We start from the raw sequence: 22,918 nt of genomic DNA on the forward strand, positions 1-22,918 counted from the left end.
GGGAGCCCTGGGGTAGACCTGAATCCAACAGGAGAGAAAGGTTAAACAACTTCCTTATACGAAAAGGTAAGAACAAGGTGAGTTTGACTTACCATGATTTTTGGCCTTCCACACATATTTAAGGGCCAATTCTTTCCACGTGCGGGTCTCAGGCGTAGTAACGTCCAAAATATTTTGGACCCACTGGTCCAAGCCTTCAACCCTAGGTGGAACCCACCGAATCGCTAAAATAAGCGAAATAAGAAGGATCAATAACAATATGGAATGATCTTTAACGGAAGAAAAGACAAATGATGAACTTACGAGTGTGGTTCCATAGTTCCTTAAAGGATGAAGCCGTAGCCGGAATGATGTCACTGGTGGCGACTGAAATGGGCCATTCCATCCACCCACGATCGTTATCATTATCCATGCTGGATAGCAGAGCATGGTGGCCGCGCTTGCTGCAATTTATCATTCCCCCGCAGAAGATCTTGGGGGAATAGAGGTTCATCAATCGAGCTTGGGTTAGCTCTTCTCCCGTATCCTGGCACAGGCATCGAAGACAAGCGACTGTCCTTCACACAGAAGGACTTACCTATGCCAAGCACACCACGTAGCACATGCATAACTCCACGATGATGGAGTCAAGTTCTCCACTCAAAGAAAACGGTCCCAACGTAAAGGGATACGTGTAAAAATACGTAAAATCCTTCCTGGGTAAGGTTATTCACTCCGCCAGGTCGGGAGCGATAATGTCTAAATCTTGACTGTGGCATTCTTCTTTCATACCAGGAATACTGGAAGGACAGATGGAAGAAGGATATACGCTAACGGCCCATGTACGAGGGTGAGCGGAAGGATACTTCTCTTCAAATCTTTGGTGGTGACAAGACTCTTTGGGATGATGGAGCTCACCGTAGGAGGAGCAGCATCATCAGCTTTACCTTGTTATTTGAAGAACTAGGGTTTCTAGAAGAAGAGGCCATTTTTTATCAGAAAGGGGGGGGGGGAGGTTTTCTCTCAAGATGAACGTTAAATTTCATATTGTTAAATGTTAAACACTTCTCGGGGTTAAGTTTCATATTGTTCTCCCTCAGGATGTCGAATGTTTCTTGCAACTGCTTCAAGTGGTCACATGCATCAAAGACTTAACGAGCATATCGTCTATATATATATATATACTTTCATAGTCTTTCCTATTTATTTTTTGAACATCTTATTCACGAGCCGTTGATAAGTGGCTATGATGTTTTTAGCCCGTAGGGCATCACATTGTAATAATATATACCAAAATTTGTTATAAACGAAGTCTTTTCCAGATATTCTGGGTTCATCTTGATTTTATTGTACCCAGAAAAAGCATCGAGGAAACTCATTAACTCGTGCTCGGCCGTAGTATCAATTATCTGATCGACATTTAGCAATGGGAATGAGTCTTTCGGGCACGCCTTATTAAGATCCTTATAATCTACGCACATGCGAAATTTTTGTTTTTTTATGTACTACTAATACATTGGCTAGCCGGTCCGAATACCTTACCTCTCGGATTGAACCAATCTTAAGTAAACGAGTTACCTCTTCTTTGACAAATTTATTCATTGCTTCAATAATAGGGCGCTTCTTCTGCCTTATCGAAGGTATGTTGGGATCCAATGTTAACTTATGTATGGCTATCTCTGTTGAGATTACTTCCATATCCTCGTGTGACCATGCAAAATAGTCGGCGTTAGGTTTAGTAAATTCAATTAAAGCTGACCTGAGTTCCGGGTGCAGTCCTGTTCCCAAATTGGATTTCCTTTCTAGTAATTCTTCTAACAACGCGACCTGCTCTAGTTCTTCTACCGTGGATTTCATCGCGTCCGTCTTTTACGGTACTTGAAAATACCTTGGTACCTGATATTGATTCGACTTTTCTGTCCCCGGGTTATCTTCCTCTTGTTCAGGGGCCGGTGCCGATTTTAGTAATTGCTATGCTGCACGTTCCTTTCCTTTTCTACTAGAAACCGAAATTGCATTCATCTCCCTTGCTGCCAGTTGATCATCCTTTATCTGTTTGATCCCCTTGGTTGTCGGAAATTTTAATAATTGGTGATATTTTGAAGGCATTTCCCAAGATGATGTTATACCTCATGTCTCTATCTACCACTTCAAAGAGTGTTGTCTTCATTACTCCCTCAACGTTTGTGAGCAGAAAATTTTCTCCCCGGGTTGTCACGCTTGCGAGCTTGAATCCGGCGAGGAGTTTCATTGCCGGGATAATGCTTCCGGTCAGTTTAGCTTGCTCCAGTACTATACATTGTATGATATTAGCTGAACTTCTTGGATCCATAAAACACGTTTAATTTTAAAATCTAACACACTTAAAGAAATTACCAGTGCGTCATTGTACGGCAATAGTAATCCATCTGCATCTTCGTCCATGAATGTGATATCGTCTTCCCGGAGCCTCTTACTATGAGTTATCGACACTTTTATCTTCTTCGCTACCGAAAAGGTGACCCCGTTATTTTCATTTCCTCTGAAGATCATGTTGATTGTCTAGCATGAAGGTTCTTCTCCTGCTTTCGAGGTTTTCGCGTTTCCCCTGTTCTGACCATAATTCATTTTAGCTCGATCACTTAAGAATTCTCAAAGGTGAACATTCTTTAATAGCATTGCCACTTCTTCCCAGAGGTGTCGGCAGTCCCCAGTCCAATGGTCGGTAGTGCCATAGTATTCACAACATAAATTGGGATCCTTCTGACTGGGATTGGATTTCTTAGGTCTTGGGAATCATGCCTCTTTGATATTCCTCATGGCCGACACCAACTCTACGACACTGACATTAAAGTTATATTCTGATAACTTTGGGTAATAAGAATATCACGACCTTAAGATTTCTCTATCCTGCAGAGATTTGTTGTTCCGGCCACGATCGGTCCTTCTATCAACGGTGAACCTGTCTGCTGTCCAAAAGTTCTTGCCATGACCTTCTATCCGTTCGTAGGGAAAAAACCGCCCCCTCAAAGTCCGTCTATCCATGTCAATATCATCTTTCATTTTTTCTCTCTTCTTTTCTCATCCTTTGGTGGACGATGGAAAGCCAACCTAATCGTCTTCGATCCTTATTTTTGACTCGTACCAGTTGTGGACATCTACTCAAGTCATCGCTTAAAACCCGAGCAGACTTTCCTTCAACTTCCGGGAAGCGTCCGAACTTCTCGGATTTAAATCTTTGGTGAATGCTTCAGGTATCCATTCATCCGGGACTGCCGGTAGTAACATCCTTTCCTTCTAGAACCGGTAACGAACTCTCGTAATAACTAGGATTCTCCTTGCGCGATCCTGAATATGTCAGCCTTTCGGGCTTGTACCTTTTATGGCACCGGCGTGAGCCTTGATGAAGGAATCCGCAAGAATCTAAAAGGAATCTATGAAATGCTCGGGCAATAATGAATACCACATTAAAGCTCCCCTCACGAGAGTCTCACCAAATTTCTTTAGCAACACGAATACAATTTTGTGAGGAGCCAAATCATTTCATTTCACTGATGTTGTGTATGTGGTAATGTGCTTATGTGGATCTGAAGTTCCGTCATACTTTGGCACTTCAGTCTTTTTGAACCGCTTCGAGATTAATTTCGGGGCAGCACTCGGCTTGTACGGTAATTGAATATACTTCTTCGAGTTTGGGCCTTTAAATACTAGTGGTGCGCCCGTAATTTGATCCATGCAGGCGTTTAGTTCCTTCATGAACCGCAAAAATTCATCCTTGAACATTCATTACCGTTGTTAAGGACGGATCTACTCCCCCCACCCCGTCAGAGCCAACTTCATCCCTGGAGTGTTATTATCAACTCTCGGCGTCGTATGGTTCACGGGAACATCAGGATGAACTGGACCTCGCCTGTTTGGATTATTCAAGGCACATGATAACACTTGCTTCAGTTCCGTCATAACCTGATCCTGGCACGTGAGATAGCGTAGAATGACTGCATGTTCCTCTTGCAGGACCCTTACTGCATCCGCTACATGCTCCTCATCAGCATCATCAGGAGTTGCCTCCCGAACATGTCGAGGGTACCGCCTGTCATGTACCGGTGTGGCGTCGTTCTCCTCATTTCTAGTGTCACTGATTGAATCCTCGAAATGAGATTGTTCCCTTTGAATTTTAGGGTAGCGTGTACCGTTAACAGTGTTATCTGCCATTTTTTGTGATTTGTTGCTAAGACAAAGTAATCAAAACATGTTAGTAAAAAAGGCAAGGATCAATTTAATCACACGACAGTCTAGGCTCCACAGTGGGCCCCTCGTAAAACGGTATAGTTGAATTTGTTCGTGGTTTCTAGACAAGTGACTTAATTTGATCTGAAAAGTAACGAAATAACTGATGAAATATAAAATACTTAGCCTTAGAATGTAGATGGAACGCCAGAGCTAATGAGTCCGGGAACAAAGTTCTCGGGCACAACAATGATAAGATCAAAAGCGAGAGAATAAAATTATATTAAAATACTGTATAGAATGTAGTATAAGTTAGCTAGAAAATTCCTCCCCTTACAATGATAACTGAGCTCTCTATTTATAGCTATGTCTAGGGAAAGAAGTCTTCAGATCATGCCCTTCTTTAATGTCAATTATGAGGGCCATTTGTGAAGACGTAATGCTAGACATAAATGCCAAATTCCTTGTAACGGGATATCACCCTTAATGCTGCAAAATATTATGTATTAAACGTTACCGGGCGCAAAGCATTTAGTACTCCTTTTATGATCTTTATCCCTTCCGGTAACAAGAGGAATAGCTATGTTCGGTGGCCATCTCCATCTTGTGTTCCACGTGTCCTTCCTTCAAGCGGTCACATGTCATGTCGTATATTTCCATATACATAACTAACATAAACTAAGTTAACAATGATTTGGTTTTATTTTCTGCAAATTTTAGGGACAGTGCTCTTGCCTAGTTTAAACATTATATTGTTGGTTGTGTTGCACTGACTGAATTAATTGTCTCAAGGGGAAAAACCACTTATTGTTGTTGTGATTATATACATTTGATGCACCATATTTCTGTTGGGTTGAGGTTCAAGGTACATATTGTTAAAACGACAAACGAATGATTAAGGATTTTAGTAACAGACTCTAGCTCAAAAGGAAATACACATACACATACACACACAGCCCTACTTTCTTTCTTTCTTTTTTTTCTTTTACATTTTATTGGAAAGTGTAGGCCGGAGAATCTTCGAGATGAAAAAGGTAGAATGTAGAGGAGAAAGATTTGTTGGTATATTGAAACGTTGGGCTTAAGGTGGTTTTTTGTTAGGTTTCTACCCGGTGTTTGGTATCAGCATTGGAGCAATATAGCTAAATTAAATAAGCAAAAGTACCATATTACGAGGTAAATTACTCCCTGACAGAGACGACTCCATATTCAAGGTTCGAACCCAAGACATCTGGTTAAGAATGTTAAGGTAGTTATGAATGAATTCAATTGCATTAGAATGCAACTTTAATTTTAAAGCTGCTCATTTTGGCTATAATTGTGTTGTATATAGATATTTTTTAAGCCTCGGGATAATATTCCAATGTATATACTACTTAACTACAAATTCGTCATTTGATCGACTATTTTTTCGTCGATATTTTATTTAATTTGCATGTCCGGGTGTTTGGTTTGCCGAAAGAATATCATTAAAGCAGATGGTTAATGAATAGATTGATTATTGGAAAAAATATGGCTCGTACGATATGCATTTATGCAGTGGCGGATAGAGTTCATAATTACAGGTTCATCCAAACATATTATTTTTGACACGACACATAAATATATAGTTAGAAATCTCAAAAGTTTGTACAAATATCAGTGGCAGATGAAGTTTATAAACTAGGAGTTCGTTTGAACCTATTATTTTTTAAAATAAATATAAATATTTAGGGTAGTCTAGATATGAAAAACATACGTGCACTCAATAAAGAGATATTGATATAACAAGAGTGCGTTAATGCACTTGATCCTGAATAAAAAAAACGTGTCTATTGAGTATAAACGAACCCTTATTTGATTTTTCCATTTGGCAATAGACTACGTTGTACATTTGGGACCATTTGGACCACTCGGCTTTCACAAGTCACTACTTTTTGTCTTTTTTGTTTGAACGCAACAAATTTATTTTGTTATAAATATATTATATTATGGATGTTCATTTAGTACTCCGTTGTAAATAAGCTTCCTGAAGAAGCCTATCTATATGACACTCCGCCGCAAATATGTTTATCTATTTAATACTCTATTGGAAATAAATCTCCTAAAGAAGCTTATCCTTTCGGTACCCCGTTATGGATAAACATCACCCCCGTTAGAAGATTATATATATCTTGAACAATTAGCTTATCCTTTCGGTTCCCCGTTATGGATAAACATTACCCCCAATAGAATATTATCTATATCTGGTACAATGAGCTTAATCTTTCGGTACTCCGTTATGGATAAACATTACCCCGGTAGAAGATTATCTATATCTGGTACAGTAGCAGCTTACACAGCAGCTTGCAGAAGCAGTTTACGCAGCAGCTTGCTTTCTTCTATAAATAGAGGGGATTTCAGTTCATTAGGTAAATAAGTTTGAAGTTTGAATAATATTTTAGTTTCTCTCTATACTTGTCTTTATTTTACAGTCTTTATTTTATAACACATTATCAGCATGAGACTCTGCCATCTCGAGCAAATACTTTGAAAGTATCAGAGGTACGTACTTTCTTTTTCTAAATAATGTCAGATCATTCTAAACTTGAATTTGTAGCCCTGGATATATCGGGCAAAAGCTACATGTCTTGGGTACTTGATGTTGAAATTCATCTTGATGCGATGGGTCTGGCGGACACCATCATGGATAAAAATCAAGCATCAAACCAAGACCATGCCAAAGAAGAGATATTCATGCGCCATCACCTTGATGAAGGCTTGAAAATGGTATATCTCACTATTAAAGATCCAGTCATACTGTGAAATAATTTGAAAGATAGATATGACCACCTGAAGATGGTCGTTCTTCCACATACACGTTATGATTCGACTCATTTAAGGCTACAAAATTTTAAATCTATCAGTGAGTATAAAAATTCTTCTATGTTCAGAATTATTTCTCAATTGAAATTATGTGGTGATAATATTACTGATCATGATATGTTGGAGAAATTTTTTATCACTTTTCATGCCTCGAATATGTTGCTGCAGCAGCAATATTGAGAGATGGGATTCAAAAATTATTCTGAACTTATCTCACATCTTTTTGTAGCCGAGTAATATAATGGAGTATTAATGAAAAACCATGAAAGTCGGCCTACTGGTTCTTGTCCATTCCCTAAAGTGAATAAAACGAACTTCCACCAAGCTATATGTGGAAGTGGTCGTGCCCCCAGTCGTGGTCATGGCCGTGGTCGGGGAAGAAAATCTAATCATGGTAATAATAATGCACCAAAGAACCTTCCTCACCACGAGCAGTGGAAAAGGAAGGAACAAAAGCATAAAGCGGTGCAAGCAGCAAAGACAAAAAATGCATGCTATAGATGTGGAGGAAAAGGGCATTGATCATGTACATGTCGTACGCCAAAGCACCTGGTTGAGCTAGATCAAGACTCCCTGAAGAATACAGAGAAAAATGCTAAAGCAAATTTTATTTCTGAAGATAATTTTGACTTCATGCATTTGGATGTAGCTGATTACTTTGCACTCCCGGAAGGAGAAATAAGTCATGTGATCAGTAATGAATCTCTAGAAATGTAAATATTTTAATTTTTATTTGTAGTAGAAAGTATAGTTATGCAATTGTTGTACATAAATAAAAGTTATTCTTTGATAATGATGTTTACTATCATATTTATTTTGTTTATGTCATTTTGAAGAATATGGATAATCCTTAAATTATATTTGGATCAAAGACCAATCATGAAGATATTTGTGTAATTGATAGTGGAACAATTCATGTCATATTCAAAGATCAGAAATACTTTTCTTATTTGCATAAGGAAAAAGCAAATGTTTCAACTTTCTGATAATATAAGTTTAATTGAAGGCTCCGAAAGAGCAACTATATTTCTATCTAAGGGAACAAAACTTGTTATAGACAATACATTATTCTCCTCCAAGTCCAAAAGAAACTTGTTGAGTTTTATAGATATCCGCAAAATGGGTATCATGTTGAGACGATAGATGAAATTAATATGGAATATTTTATATTACAAAGAATTTTTCTGGCCAGAAGTGCATTGTAGTAAAGTTACCAACTTTATCTTCTGTCTTATACTATTCAAAGATTAGTACTGTTGAAACACACTCTATCGTAAACTAGAAGTTTACTGATTCAAATATTTTTGTGATTTGGCATGGCTGTTTGGGCCATCCTGGATCAATAATGATAAGACGAATTACTGAAAAATAGAGTGGGCATACATTAAAGAACCTGAAGATTCTTACAAATAATGAATTTTCTTGTGATGTTTGTTATCAAGGCAAAATGATCACTAGACCATCACCAATCTTTTTAGAACATATACATGGGGATATATATGCACCTATTCACCCACCAAGTATTTTATGGTCCTAATAGAAGGATCTACAAGATGGTCTCATGTGTGCCTACTATCATCTCGTAACCCGGCGTTTGCAAAGCTATTAGCCCAAATAATTTGATTAAGGGCACAATTCCCAAATTATCCTATAAAGGTTATTTGCCTTGATAATGCTGGAGAATTCTTATCTCAAGCTTTTGATGATATTGTCTATCAATAGGAATAAAAGTTGAACATCCTGTAGCTTATGTTCATACTCAAAATGGCCATGTAGAGTCATTTATTAAACGTCTGCAATTGATAGCAAGACCACTACTTATGAAAACAAAATTGCCCACTATTGTTTGGGGTTATGCTATCTTGTATGTAGCATCATTATCAGTCTCATACCGAGATATTATAATAAATATTCTCCGTCACAATTAGTTTTTGGTCATGAATCAGATATTGCCCATCTACGAATTTTTGGATGTACTATATATATGCTAGTAGCACCACCACAACGCAGTAAGATTGGCCCACAGAGAAGGTTAGGAATATATGTTGGGTTTAAATTACCCTCTATTATTTGCTATCTTGAACCATTAGTGGAGATTTATTTACTGCTCGATTTGCAGATTGTTGGTTTGATGAAACAAATTTCCCACAATTACGGGGAAAGAAAAAGGAAATCAAAAGAGAAATTGTGTGAAATTTTTTATCATTATCTCATTTTGATCCACGAACCCCTATATGTAATCAGGAGGTCCAGTAGATCATCCATTTGCAAAATATAGCAAATCAAATATCAGACACGTTTACTGATTTGAAAAGGATAAGGATCGAAATCCTCGAAAAAGAAAATTGACAAATGATCAAAACGATACTATGAAGGGATCCCCTGAAGAGACCCAAGATCTGATTAGTTCTGATATTCCTGAAGAAATCAATGAACCCGAGACTCAAGTGAGTGAAAAGCTTATAATAAGTTCTACTGGTGAAGGGATTAATTTAAATCGATCTGAAATAGTGGTGGATAATATTTTTGCATATAATATTGCAATTAACATTATGGAAGATAGTGAGGATCTTGAACCCTGATCTGTCGAAGAATGTCGACAAAGATCTTATTGGCCAAAATGACAAGAGGTAATTCAATCAAAATTGAACGCACTTGCTAAAAGAGAGGTCTTTGGACCAGTAGTCCAAACACCTATTGGTATAAAACCAGTTGGTCATAAATGGGTTTTTGTGCGAAAAACGAATGATAAAAATAAAATTGAAAGATACAAAGCTCGCCTTGTCATGTTAGGATCCTCACAATGACTTGGAGTCGATTTTGATGAAACATATTCACCTGTTATGGATGCCATAACATTCCGACATCTAATCAGTTTAGCACTACATGAAAAGCTTGAAATACATCTAATGGATGTAGTTACAACTTATCTGTATAGTTCACTTGATAATGAAACTTATATGAAAATCCCCGAAGGACTTAAAATGACTGAACCAAATCCAAAATCTCGAAAAATGTATTTAATCAGATTACAAAAAATTTGTACGGTTTAAAGCAATCTGGGCATATATGGTATAATCACCTTAGTGAATATTTGCTGAAAGAGGGTTACATAAATAATGTTATTTGTCCGTGTATTTTTATAAAGAAAATGACATCAGAATTTATTATACTTGCTGTTTATGTTAATGACATAAATCTTATTGGAACTTCAGAAGAGCTCCAAAAGGCAATTGAATATCTTAAGAAAGTATTTGAGATGAAAGATCTTGGAAAGAAAAAACTTTGTCTTGGTCTGCAAATTGAACATTTAGTAGACAAGATCTTTATCCATCAATCTGTCTATACAGAAGGGGTCTTAAAACACTTTTACATGGACAAAGCACACCCATTGAGTACACTTATGGCTGTTCGATCACTTGAAGTGAATAAGGATTTGTCCCGACCTCCAAAAGAGGATGAGGAACTCCTTGGTCCCGAAATACCTTATCTTAGTGCAATTGGTGCATTTATGTATCTTGCTAATGCTACAAGGCCTGATATAGCATTTTCTGTTAATTTACTAGCAAGATATAGCTCTTCTCCTACACTGAGACATTAGAACGGGATTAAGCATATATTACAATATTTAAAGGGAACACTTGATATGGGTTTATTTTATTCTAACAAAGGTAGTGCAGATCTTGTTGGTTATGCAGATGCAGGTTATTTATCTGATCCATATAAAACTCGATCTCAAACCGGGTACATGTTTACGTGTGGAGGTACTGTGATATCATGGCGCTCCATAAAGCAATCTATTATTGCCACTTCTTTAAATCATGTTGAGATAATAGCTACTCATGAAGTAAGTAGGGAATGCCTATGGTTGAGATTAGTGATTCATTTTATTCAAGGAAAATATAGTTTGGAATGTGATAAAAGATCCACAATTTTATAGGAAGACAATGTTGCATGCATAGCCCAATTAAAGGAGGATTTATAAAAGGAGATAGAACGAAGCACATTTCACCAAAATTATTCTACACACATGATCTTCAGAAAAATGGTGACATTGATGTGCAACAAATCCGTTCAAGTGATAATCCGGAAGATTTATTCATTAAATCTTTGCCAACTTCAACTTTTGAGAAGATGGTAATACAAGATTGGAATTCGGAGACTCAAATATTTGAAACTGGGTTTTTATCAAGCGGAGTAAAATAAGCGTTATACTCTTTTACCCTTACTAAGGTTTTTTCTCACAGGGTTTTCCTTATAAGATTTTTAATGAGACAACTAGATATGCATATTACTAAATATGTGTACTCTTTTTCCTTCACTAGGATTTTTTTCTACGAAATTTTTTCTAATAGGTTTTAATGAGGCACATTATCTTTTAATGAACATCCAAGGGGATTGTTATCAATATATTATATTATGGATGTTCATTTAGTACCCCGTTCTAAATAAGCTTCCTGAAGAAGCTTATCTATATGAGACTCTGCCGTAAATATGTTTATCTATTTAGTACTATATTGAAAATAAGTCTCCTAAAGAAGCTTATCCTTTTGGTACCCCGTTATGGATAAACATCACCTCCGGTAGAAGATTATCTATATTTGGTACAATGAGCTTATCCTTTCGGTTCCCTATTATGGATAAACATTACCCCCGGTAGAAGATTATTTATATCTGGTACAAAGAGCTTATCCTTTCGGTACTCCATTATGGATAAATATTACCCCCGGTAGAAGATTATCTATATCTGTTACAGTAGTAGCTTACACAGCAGCTTGCCTTCTTATATAAATAGAGGAGATTTCAGTTTATTAGGTAAATAAGTTTGAAGTTTGAATAATATATCAGTTTCTCTCTATACTTGTCTTTATTTTACAATCTTTATTTTATAACAGTTTTCATGTTATTAGAAATTGAGCAATTTTATCTTCAAACTTGTAATAGCAAACAATTAAGTGCTTCTACTTGTAATGACGGTAGAAAGTAGGTTTTCATTTGAAATTTATGAAAAGTTTGCATAACGCATGTATTTCATGAGTTATGTATGATTTGACTCGTCTAATGCCTATTAACATGAGGAGTCAGGGAAATGCTTTCATGTATTATAAACATTTTGGTCACATTTAAGTTTTAATACTTATTTTCGTCACAAAAATAGTTTTTTTTACATCATTTTGGTTCCAGACTTCATGTATTTTTATGTGGCTATGTTGTTGATAGGCAACACGACCTGCAACTTAAAAAGGAAAAAAGGCAACCTCAAACTAAGGTCTTTATATTGTTTTTTTACATATTTGGTTTGTATTTTCTTGATGTGTGTGTTGTGAAGGGCTCAATTAGGTATCTAGCAGCTTCGTATAATGTATTATGACTTACATGTGTGGCCGGGTTTGGTTTTCGGATGATTCGGGATCAATTTGGAAGAAGAATTCTTGTTTTAGAAGCTTAAGCAGTAAGAGTTTACCAGAGTTTGACTTTTGTGTAGACGACTTCGGAATGGTGTTTTGATGATTCCATAATTTTGGACTCAGGCGTACGCCCAAATTTGGATTTGGAGGTCCGTAGGTTTATTTAAAGCATTTTACTGAAAATTGGAAAGTTGAAAGCTTGGAAGGTTAAGGGTTTTGACAAGGAATTGACTTTGTTGATATCGGGTTTGGATTCGATTCCGGGAATTGGTATAGCTCCATTGTTTCATTTGGAACTTGCATGTAAAATTTGACGTCATTCCGGGTTGATTTGGTATGATTCGGCGCGAGTTGTAGAATTTAAAAGCTCATAAGTTCATTAAGTTCGATTCGAGGTGCGACGCATAGTTTTGTTGTTGTTTGATGTGATTTGAGGCCTCGAGCAGGTCCACGATATGATATGGAACTTGTTGGTATATTTCGACGGGGACTCGGGGGGCTCGGGTGTATTTCTGTCACGACCCAAAGTCCAACTAGTCGTAATGGCACCTAACCCAACCCGCTAGGTAAGCCAAATAGCAGTAATCCTATTCAAATGAGATTTAATTGAGAAAATAAATGGTGAAATAACTTAGCTTTTATACAATATCCCAAGGACTGGTAGTACAAATCATTATCTTCTAAGATTTAGAGTTTACAAAGCTGGTATGAAATAAATACATCTGTTTGAAATATACATGAACAAATTAATAATTCTAAAGGTACCAAGAACAAGAGGTAGCTATGAATGGAACACAGGTACGTCTTCAGTTCCAGCTCCTGCCATACACAACAATATCAACATCCAAAATGTGCACGCAAGATGCAGAAGTGTAGTATGAGTACAACCGACCCCATGTACTCAATAAGTAACAAACCTAACCTTAGGTTGAAAGCAGTGAAGATCTTGGACAAGGGTCAGGGTCCAACACCAATAGCCAACAACAACTCATAACAATATAATAAAAGTAATACAAGAAATATCTCAAATATATGATGCTCAGCTCGTTCACAGTTACGGAAAAAAAAGGCATGCTTTTCAAGTATAACAGTAAATCCCAAATCTTTCACCGAAATCACAAAAATATGAGTAAGTCTTAAATATGTGATTTTCCCAAAAACATTCAACAACAGATAAGCTGTTTCAATCTCAGATAGCATGAGGAAAGTACATCTCTATGCCTACCTGTCAATGTGCATGTGACGTCATGAATGTCAGAATATCATGTAGGATGAGAAAATGCATCTCTATGCCTGTATGTCAAATATACATGCCAATGCAATGCATTATAGTGATGAACTCATGTGCTCGTACTCTCAGATTACTCAATCTCACTATCTCGCACTTCCACTCCTCATGTTTAACCCCTTAGCAAACTCAGTCACACAACATTGTACGTTACCTGCTGCGGCGCATAGCCCGATCCCATCATGAATCAATAACAACTGCGCTCATTTTGGTTCTAGACTTCATGTATTTTTATATGGTTATGTTGTTGATAGGTCACACGACTTGCAACTTAAATAGGAAAAGGGCAACCTCAAACTAAGGTCTGTATATTGTTTTGTACATTTTTGTTTTGTATTTCCTTGAGGTGTGTGTTGTGGTGGGATCTATTAGGTATCTAGAAGCTTTGTATTATGTATTATGACTTGCATGTGTGACCGGGTTTGGTTTTCGGATGATTCAGGATCAATTTGAAAGAAGGAATCTTGTTTTAGAAGCTTAAGCAGTAAGAGTTGACCGGAGTTTGAATTTAGTGTAGACGACTCCAGAATGGTATTTTGATGATTACAATATCTTCGTATGATAATTTTGGACTCAGACGTATGTCCGAGTTTGGATTTGGAGGTCCGTAGGTTGATTTGGTGCATTTTAGCAAAAATTGGAAAATTGAAGGTTTGGAAGGTTAAGAGGTTTGACTGGGAGTTGACTTTATTGATATTGGATTTGAATTCTATTCCGAGAGATGGTATAGCTCCTTTGTGTTAGTTGGAACTTGCATGTAAAATTTGACGTCATTCCGGGTTGATTTGATATGATTCGGCGCGAGTTGTAGAATTTTAAAGCTCAAAAGTTCATTAAGTTTGATTCGAGGTGCAACTCATAGTTTGATGTTGTTTGATGTGATTTGAGGCCTCGAGATGGTCCGCGTTACATTATGGAACTTGTTAGTATGTTTCGGCGGGGTCCCAAGGGCCTCGGGTGTGTTTCTGTCATGATCCAAAATCCAACTAGTCGTGATGACACCTAACCCAACCTGCTAGGTAATCCAAATAGCAGCAATCCTATTCAAAATAGATTTAACTGAGAAAATAAATGGTGAAATAACTGAACTTTTACACAATATTCCAAGGACTAATAGTACAAATCATGAGCTTATAAGATTTAGAATTTACAAAGCTAGTATGAAATAAATACATCATCTGTTTGAAATATACATGAACAGATTAATAATTCAAAAGCTACCAAGAACAAGAAGCAGTTATGACCGGAACACAGGTACGTCTTCAGTGTCAGCTCCCGCCATACACAACAATATTAGTATCCAAAATCTGCACGCAAGTTGCAAAAGTGTAGTATGAGTACAACCGACCCCATGTACTCAATAAGTAATAAACCTAACCTTAGGTTGAAAGCAATGGTGAGCATGGACAACGGTCAGGGTCCAACACCAGTAGCCAACAACAACTCATAACAATATAATAAAAGTAGTACAAGAAACAACTCAAAGATATGATGCTTAGCTCGTTCAAAGTTTCGGAAAACAAATAGGCAGGCTTTTCAACTATAACAATAAATTCCAAATCTCTCACCGAAATCACAAAAATATGAGTAAGTCAGAAATCTATGATTTTTCCCAAAAACTTTCAACAATAGATAAGATGTTTCAATCTCAGATAACATGAGTAACGTACATTTCTATGCCTACATGTCAATGTGCATGTGAAGTCATGAATTTCGTAATATCGTGTAGCATGAGGAAATGCATCTCTATGCATGTATATCAAATATACATGTCAATGCAATGCATTGCAGTGATGAAATCATGTACTCGTAGTCTCGGAGTACTCAATCACACTATATCGCACTCCCACTCATCATGCTCAATCCCTTAGCAAACCCAGTCACACGACACTGGATGTTATCTGTTGTGGTGCATAGCTCGATCCCATCATGAATCATTAACAATTGCACTCACTACTGCTATGTTAGACTTCGGAGGGGCGGATCCTGCCCAAGCGCTAATATAGGCCATCATGGCCTGCTGTTGCGTACAACCCGATCTATATTATAATAATACATATAAAGCCAATATGGCTTCCTGTGGCGTGCAACCCGATCCCATCATGAATTAAATAAATATACTGCATCATGCAATCCAATCCCATCAATATCACTCACTATCCGGCTCTCAGGCCCCAATTCAGTCATCAATCTCTCTAGTCTCTCGGGCTCACAAATCTCATACCAATCAGCCCAAACAATGATAACTCATTGTGACAACAAATTCACCCTCAGCGGGTCTCATCAGAATAAGCATATAGCCTAAACATGGTTTCTAACATGGATCACAACTCAATTACTCTATCACGTAAAAATTTCATGGATAAAGACAAGATTAGTAACTACACAGTACCACAGAATTAACCGAGTCATAATTCACCCGTTGCATGCCCACACACCCGTCACCTAGCATGTGCGTCACCTCAATACCAAATAGATAACACGTATATTCAGGGATTCATACCCTCAGCACCAAGTTTAGAAGTGTTAGTTATCTCGAACAAGCCGTATTCAATACCGAGCAAGCCAAACGATACTCCAAAAGTGCCATCCCGCACGCACCGATGTCCGAACGACTCAAAATTAGCTAAAAGCAACTCAAGAACATTAAATAATGCCAAAGGAAACAAACTCAATCGATAAAGGCTGAATCTTTAATCATAAGTCCAAAGTCAACAAAAAAGTAGAACTCGGGCCCGCACCTCAGAATCGACATAACTCACAAAATCTGACAACTCATTCAGTTACGAGTCCAACCATACTAGTTTCACTCAAATCCGACTCTGAATCGATGCTCAAAACTAGAAAATTCACTTTATGAAATTTTAGACAAAATCTCCCAATTTATCCTTTGAAAACATCAACCAAATGCCAAAAACAAGGATAGATTCATGAAATATAATCAAAACTTAGTAGAGAACACTTACTAAGTTATGCAAATATGCAAAAATGGCCGAAACCTCTAAAAACGAGTACTTTATATTCACTAGACGAATCAATGAATCGTGATCGCGGAAATACCATCGCGATCGCGAAGAAGAAAATGCGCTGCCCCTGAAAATGCAATACGCGTTCGTGGGCCTACTCATGCGAACGTGGTGCCCACATATGCCAACACTCTACGAACGCCGACTGACCTATGCAAACGCAGAGGAGATCTCACCAACTCCCAGCTCCCTTTCTCTACTCTACGCGATTGCGGAGCCTAATCATGTTAACGTGAACAGTAACCCCATACGGCCCTATGGAAATGCAGCTATCCAATCGTGACCACGATGAAGAAAGTGCCCAGCTCCAGATTTCCTCTACGCGATCGCATACCCATCTTCACAATCGCGAAGGACATTCGAGGCACCAAAAACTAGCAGCAACCAACAATGAAAACATGAAGAAAACTGGGCTGAAATCAATCCGAAACATGCCCGAGCCCCTCGGGACCCCGTCTGAATATACCAACAAGTCCCATAACCTAACACGGACCTACTCAAGACCTAAAATCACACATTACAATATCAAAATGATGAATCGCACCTCAAATCAAACATAATAAACTTTCAACTTCCAAAACTCGTGTCGAACCATATCAAATCAATGCGGAATGAACTCAAATTTTGCGCACAAGTCCCAAATGACATAACGAAGCTATTTAATTTCCCAAAACCAAATCCGAATCTGATATCATCAAATTCAACTATCAGTCAAACTTATGAGCATTCCAAACTTTCAAATTTCTAACTTTCGCCAACTAGTGTCGAATCCTTCTAGAAATATCCAAATGCAAATCCGCGCATACGCGTGAGTCGAAAATCACCATCCGAACCTAATAGAATCATCAAATCCGATCCTGGGTCAAATACTCAAAAGTCAAACTTGGTCAACTCTTCCAACTTAAAGCTTCCTAGTTGAGAATCATTCTTCCAAATAAATTTCGATTCATCTGAAAAACAAAAACATATGTTCATCATTGAACGTGTCTAGAGTCGTTCCAAAGCCATCGAATCGCCGTGTAACCTTACCACACACATACCCAGGGGTGATCCCACGTCACCCCAATATATATAAGCCTGACGACACAACATAACTGAAGATCCTTAATTCAACTTTAGCCCATAAATCTTGGAACCCAATTTCCAACATCTGGAATCCCTTATAAGACCAGAATCTTGCATACACACACTGTATAAGTATGAACAAGTTGTATCAAGCTATAACCAAAGCCCAAGATGAAATCACATCATATACCACATAACTCGCATACTCATATCAATAATTTCTAATCACCGTAGCTACTTAAAAACAAACCTGATATCGGTGGCAAACCTCATATCAATTAAAACCTCATCCAAAACTTCGTACACTGCCGATGATGAAAGAAACACGCACAAACTCATAACCACTCATCAGATCAACAAGTCATGGAGCTCTCCCTCATTCAACAAGAACTATAGCCAATTTCTAAGCCGATTAGTGACATTACCCTTCCAAATATACCGCAATCATATCCGATAGCACCCTTTCTAGGTCCAACAACCTCATCTCATCAAATACAACCACTCTACTGACATGCCACACTAATACAACCTTAAGCCACAATCGTGCAATCCGTGTACCAATATGCAACAATTCAAATGCACCCAAAAATAGAAAATGACTCAAATGAGAGAACCGCCCCGCAAACTCAACAAGCACCACCACAACTGCAATGCTATGAACCCATCATACATTGTAGAACCAAGACACATGAATCTAACACAAAGGATTATATACCAACATAGCCCCGCTGCAATGCGTAACCCATCCAAACACCGGTCCAGATGAAATACCTTAAGGCACCAAGCTCAAAATTAACAACTACACGCAATTTGACATCAAATACGCGAAGTACATGACCATAACCATGGAGAAGAAAATAACAATATACCACAGCCCAGAGAGAACATAACCAAGGTGCAATCAACCATTCAACACCCCAATAACTATCTCGCTCAAATTCTGCTACGAGGCCCAAACAGAACTGCATTGGGTGTGCATATAACCAAAAAATCACAATGCCTCATAGCATAGAAGAGTAACACATAAAACATATCAAAACACGAACAAGCTCAAATCTAACTAAAAGCCACAAACCCTCAACACTAACAGTTCTAAGTCAATAAATCCAACCCGATATAGAATACACATCCTCCTCGGGCCTACCAACGTGTCCCCAAATCAACTCCGGTCATCCACAAATGGATAAATGGCTCTCTAAAAGTCCACAATGATTTAACCATAGCACGTACTACGATCTAGCTAACTTTGGCCAAATCTTGACAGTCCGTAACTCGGAAAAAATCTACAACTGAGACCTCCTAGGCTCCTAATCCATAGAACATATGAATCACCATAGCCGATCCTAACTCCACCACTCGAATGACTGACACACATATCATACATAATCATCCCCACGAAAATACTTCTATAATTCCTCCATTCCACATAGCAAAATATGGACATCAACAATCAACCAACCAGGCGAGTAGCACAATAACAATGAAGCATTCGTAAGTCAAAACATAGTTCACCTTCTAAAATGCGCACCCTTCTCAGGCGATACCAAAGATTAATGGCATTCATCTAGTCATCTGAAACAATCCACGTTGTCTAAGAATTCCTTCCTTTCCCTTCCAAAACTGAACTTTGACCTTTCACATGCAAATCTCAATGCCACACAACACACCGCATCTATCATGCCATCATATGAAAAGCACGAGAATATCATAATCAACTCTGAGTCACCAGCAACATACATACCCAATTAGTTAGAAACCTTCCATTTGATTCTATTCAGTAGAAATCATAATACACAATATGCTTCTCATGTCAGTACGAAATATCCATCTCAAACCATGTAGAAACCATTGAGAACTCTTTGAAACCTATTTACACATAATCAAGCCATCAGAACTGAATCTATCTAACTTAACTAAGCCACGCAGGTTGCCAAACCCAAGAGTATTGCCACAAAACACCTGTAGAGACTCACTACATCATAAGCACCTAAAAAGTACCACAATTAAGACACCCACTCTGAAGATATCTTCTGTGAATCTAAAGTCATTTTCTTCACCTTCCTGATACTGAAATGTAGAATCCATAAAGATTTAAAAATATTGTGAGTCTCGATACCATCCAATGTAAATCTCAGATTCTAGCCATATACAAATCCAAACAATTCTCAATTGCTACATATAAATCTTGAATCCATTAGAACCTTCTCTATAGTCATCCACTCTGCTCAAATCTCAATTGCACTGCCCAAACTGGCCGAACGACCTCTGCCCTATTAGCACGATAAAACCAAAAGAAGTAACCCCGCCCGAATCGCCTAAACATTTTTCGACCCATCAAACAACCTAAGGAACAATGGTCATCGCTTCACCATGTTCGTTCCTTATTTGTTTGGCATTTTAGAGCCATAAAACTGGATTCCGCCCAATTCTCAGATTTTCGTATGCTATATCCCACGCCCATATGGATGAATCTTGGCGACCGAACATGAATCGCATAAAATTTTGTCGACCCATCAACAAAAACCTAAGGAACAATAGTCATCACTTCGCCAAGTCTGTTCCTCATAGTTTCTCCGCGAGTGTTCCTCATTTTTTGGCGTGTTAGGGTCATAAAACTAGAATTCCACCTAATTATCAGATTTGTGTGTGCTATAGTCCACGCCATCTGCATGCATCCGGGAGACCGGACCCTAGTTGACCAAACTTTATCTCGCCCATTAAAAATGACCAAAGAAAAAATAATCATCGCGTCTCCATGTCTGTTCCTTATTTTTTGACGTTTTAGGGTCATAAAACTGGAATTCTGCCCGATTCCAAGATTTTTGTACGCTATAGCCCACGCCCATCTGCATGCATTATTTTTAGCGTTTTAGGGACATAAAACTGGATTTCTGCCCAATTCTCAAATTTTCATGTGCTATAGCCCACATTATCTACATGTGCATAGACGACCTGCCCCGGATCGACTAAAATTGTGTCGGCCCATCAAAAATGACCTAAGGAATAATAGGCATCGCCTCTCCATGACCGTAACTCGTTTTGTTTTGGGATTTTAAGGCTATGAAACTGAAATTCTGCCCGATTTCAAGATTTTCATGTGCTATATAGCCCACGCCATTTGCATGCATCTGGGCGACCGAACCCGAATCGCCTAAAAAACTTTTGACCCATAAAAATGACCTAAGGAACAATAGCCATCGCTTTGTCATGACTGTTTCTCGTCTTTTTGCCATTTTAGGGCTATAAAAGTGGAATTCCGCCTGATTTTATGCAATTCGGGTCTGGTCACCCGTATGCATAAGATGATGTGGGCTATATCATACAAAAATCTGAGAATCGAGCAGAATTCCAGTTTTATATTCCTAAAATGCCAAAAAATGAGAAACTGACTTGGTGAAGTGATGACTATTATTCATTAGGTCGTTTGTAATGGGTCGGCAAAAGTTTAGTCGATTCGGGTCCGGTCGCCCAGATGCATGCAGATAGGCGTTGGCTATAGCACACGAAAATCTGAGAATCGGGCTGAATTCTAGTTTTATGGCCTGAAACACCAAAAAGTACGGTCATAGAGAATTTATGACTATTGTTCATTAGGTCGTTATTGTTGTTTCGGAAAAATTTTAGGCGATTCGGGTTCGGTCTCGGATGCATCCATATGATGTGGGTTATATCATAAGAAAATTTGGGAATCAGGCGGAATTCATGTTTTATGGCTCTAAAACTCTAAAAACGAGGAACGGTCATGGTGAAGCGATGACTATTCTTTATAAGGTAATTTTTTATGGGCCAGCAAAATTTTAGGGTAATCGGGTACGGTTTCCCGGATGCATGCAGATGGCGTGGCCTATAGCACTCTAATTTCTAGGGTTGTGGTTGACATGATTATTAACATTTATTAATTACATCTTCGTTAATTCGGATAATCATCTTGTGGTTGTTTCTTTATTCTAGTTTAACTTGTGAATTTTTGTAGCTACCAATTCACCCTACTATCTTTGATATGTTTGGGAAAGTCGTGTTTAGATTATAGTTGAATTAAAGAGAGCTTGTTTCTGAACCACTGGCTCGGGGAACGATTTCGCAGTTAGGATAGGAATATACCTAACAATCTTGCTTAGTTAAAAACCGTATTATATTCATTCATAATAGACTCAATACCATAGGAATATAGGATTGATATATTGTGGATAGGCGAGTAGTATTATGGGAACATGCTATTCATATAAACGATCCGGTCAATTAGCAGCCATTGATAATATGGATTAACAAGTGTGGTTATTGAACTTAATAGGATTGATAAACTGACCACAACCCATGAATCTTCATATCCTCTGAGTAAAATCCAAAACACACGTTTGCATCCCTGATAAATTAGCTAATTACTTGTTCAATATTTGCAAAAGTAGTCTAATAGATAAACAACATTTTTGAATATCTTGGGCAGTTAATTAATTTTAGTTTGCTTAGTTAATGATTAATCTAAGTCTCTATGGGTTCAACATCCGACTTTCGAGTCACTTTATTACTTGATGGGCATGTATACTTACGTGTACTTGGGGAACCAACACTATTATTGGAGTTAACTTTATATAACTCATTAATTAATTTTAGATTTCTAATATATCTTAAATATTATGCGGCAACTCCTTACTTTAATTACATTCAGAATTGTCAAAATGTTTGTACTCTACATTAAAGATACTTCAACCAAAGTCATGGAGGTTGCTGTCGTGCGTGTTGAGAAAGAACAAGAAAATAGAGCCAAAAGATTTGCAAATTCTTAAGGCACGTTTGATTGGGAAATAATTTATCCCGGGATTAATTTTTTCGGAATTAGTTATTTTGGGATTATTATATCACCTCCCATAGGGATAAAAATCACTATAATCTTGTGAGATAACTAATCCAGAGATTAGTTATACTGCGATTCTATCCCAACCAAATGTGGGATATACTGCGTGCCATGTTGTATGTTATTTATGGATGATATTGTATTGATTGACGAGATTGTATGGGATAAAATATGTTCATATTTAATGATCGCATGAGAAAGCGACCCGTGGAATCGAAAGCAGAAGATAGTTAAAACCGGAGGCAATGAT

Source organism: Nicotiana tomentosiformis, chromosome 4, assembly GCF_000390325.3.
Source record: "Nicotiana tomentosiformis chromosome 4, ASM39032v3, whole genome shotgun sequence".
Lineage (NCBI taxonomy): Eukaryota > Viridiplantae > Streptophyta > Magnoliopsida > Solanales > Solanaceae > Nicotiana > Nicotiana tomentosiformis.